Genomic DNA, 3008 nt, shown 5'->3' on the forward strand with positions numbered 1-3008 from the left:
TCACATGCTTGTAGTGAGATTTCAGCACACGAAATTGTGACCTAGGTAAAAATTATTAATATTTAATTAATGGTTGGTGAATAACAAAATCAATTGGTTACTGTCTCTTTACTGCTTGGAACCTGGGTTTTTAACTAACTTGAATTTATAACTAAGGATGGCTCGATTACACACAGACAATTGCAAGTGATATTTCAGATTTATCAAAATGAAATGATAAAAAAATCAACGACTCTAAGAAAAAAAAAAATTGCATTTAGGTGTATTTCTATTATCCCTTTTGGTCATCTGTAAATCCTTCATTTTTCCATTTGTCTAACCTAATTTGATTTTCCAATTCAGTAAATGTCGAATCATTATTGTAACTATCACTCTATTCAGTCCCATAGGCATAACTGGTGAAATCCCACTGCTTCCCAGAATCCCATGTCTCTCATCACTTCAAATGCAGCAGGGCAAAAGGCAAGAGGGACTCATGGCATCCTCTACTACGGCGCAAGTCATTAGCTGCAAGGGTGAGAACAGAAAAGCAAACTTATACATATATGAATTAAATTCTTTAGGTCAAAGATTCTCATTTATGTAGTTAGTTATAAAGATCATCTAACCTTCTATGAACTGCGTATCAGTTGGTGTAGTATGGGAAGCAGGGCAGCGCATATCTATCCAACAAATCCAAGTGGCTCCTCCCCAGGACAAAGAAGTACGAATCAAAATCACTCACACTTCTCTCTGTCATACTGATATTTATTTCTGGAAAGGAAAGGTACCACTCTCGTCATCTCATTTTTCATTCATTGTATTGAAGGTTCAGTTTCATTATCCCATTTTTCATTCATTTTATTGAGGGTTCACCTCCATCTTTGGTTAATGTAATGTATTTAAACATTGCAGGATGGAGGAGCTTGGTTTCCAAGGATTCTGGGTCACGAAGGTGTTGGGTATGTTCATTTTATATATGATATTTCAATTGCATAAGGGTAATTGAAGTGTATTTATAGATGTGTTATGTCTTTAAGTTGATACAGGGAATTGACAAAAAAAAAATCATTTTTTTAATCCCTTCCCCTGTTTCCTAGGATTTTGATGGTTAAAATGAATATATCGTTTCTTCATCTACCCTAGTTTTGAAATTAAGTATTGATTATCTTTATCATTATGACACATTATTCAGCCAACGATAATGTATGACTCACTCACACAGGATTGTAGAAAGCGTGGGAAGTGAAGTTACAGAGTTGAAAGTAGGCGATCATGTGATTCCACAATATATGGCGAAATGCAAAGAATGCGAGCTCTGTCATCGAGGAAAGAACAACATCTGTCAAGTTTTCAGATTCAACTTCATGAGCGGAGTTGCTTACACTGACAAAAAAATGTTGATTCTCTATCAAGGGAAAACCCATCTGTCATTTCTTTGGGTTGTCCACATTCAGTGAATATACAATGGTTTCGGCAGGTAGTATAATCATACATTCTCCACTAAAATACACCTAGATCTGAGATCCTTTCCCTGCAAAAATACAGAAAAGTAAAATGGTCGATGCATCATAAAATGGGGCCTAGTTTTTCATTTCAGGATTAGGAGCTGCCTAGAACGCTGGGAAGGTGAAGCCCGGTGATTCAGTAGCAATCTTTGGATTGGGCACCATTGGCTTGGCTGTAAGTTTTCCTGAATATCTCAAGCAGCAACTATACATACACATATTTACATAAAGATTTGCTCTTGTGCCGCAGAGAGTAGTTTGCATTCTGTGTCTTTCTAATTGTTGTCTACTAGTGAATCCTGTGTTGTTCAGGTTGCAGAAGGGGCTCGAATAGCTGGAGCTTCCAGAATCCTTGGAATTGACATCGACCCATGAAAGGAAGAAATATGTGGGTTGGAAACCATACACAGCAATAACCTCTATTACTAGAGTGTATATAAACCAGAATGCTTTGGGCTGATTCCCTTTAACTTTTGCACATGGGTATGGTTGTTCTGAAATTAATAACTGCCATTTTCTTTCCTAATAGCTAAATGATTTGGGGTCACTGAGTTTCTTAATCCATCCGATTTGGATAAACCCATTCAAGAGGTAATCTATAAAGTCTCCAACACTAGTTCTTTTGGGTCTATAAGACTGGATTTAAGGGCATGAACATTACTGATGCTAATAACATGTTGGGATTTAATGAATACTGCAGCTGTTACGAGTGTGACAATCTTAATGGGACCTGTGTTTGTTGATGTAAAACAATAGATGATGAGGAGTTAATTAAAAATATGGGCCTATCCCTTTTTCTCACTAAGTAAAATGCATTGTTGATAGCAGGTGATTACAAAGATGACTGAAGGAGGAGTATATTCAAGCTACGAATGTGTTGGAAGAGTCGAACTTATGCTCTGCGCACTTCAATGCTCTCACCCGGTCTCGTTTTTTGTATCCTAAATGATTTTTCACGTTTTGTATGTTAATTGCAATTATTTTTCAATGATCCAACTAGGTGTTTACAAGAACATAAAAGACTAATTAAGTTTGGCTTCCTCTGTGATCACAATTTTGTTGTGGCTTCTTCTATGATCACAATTTTGTTGGGCATGTTTTGTGATTTGCGTTGCAGGTATGGGAAAAATAGTGATATTGGAATCTTGACCATGCACCCATGGGGTACATATCTCTCTTTTATGATTACTTGGAAGAGCTCCAGACTAGGCCCTTACCTGAGCAAAGAAGCCCAATTCCAATGAAATCAAAGTAGTCCAATTCCAGTGAAATCCTCAGAGACCTTATTTAATAGACTTCCTGAGCACTATGCCGCATATTCAAATGGGCATAAAATTTCTATGAGAAATAACTGCATTAAAAGGGTGACTCCCCATTCCCAGAAACACTGAAAGCCAACCAAATGGAGAATCTATTTTCACTGGCTTCTTCAAGTCTTTTATTATCTCAGGCTATGTGAAGCCAAACACACATTGAAAATACTGCACAACAAGTTGAATCCTATTGTAATCTGTACCATCT

The 3008-nt window shown here is 36.9% G+C and overlaps 1 pseudogene; it reads left to right on the forward strand.

Annotated features, from left to right (window-relative positions):
- The first annotated feature begins 475 nt into the window (after window positions 1–475).
- LOC149249097 (alcohol dehydrogenase class-3-like) lies at window positions 476–2432 on the forward strand (annotated as a pseudogene).
- Window positions 2433–3008: the final 576 nt, after the last annotated feature.

The sequence above is a fragment of the Pinus tabuliformis genome, chromosome 7 (assembly GCF_031772625.1).
Source record: "Pinus tabuliformis cultivar Carrire ecotype Pingquan chromosome 7, CPIR1, whole genome shotgun sequence".
Taxonomy (NCBI): domain Eukaryota; kingdom Viridiplantae; phylum Streptophyta; class Pinopsida; order Pinales; family Pinaceae; genus Pinus; species Pinus tabuliformis.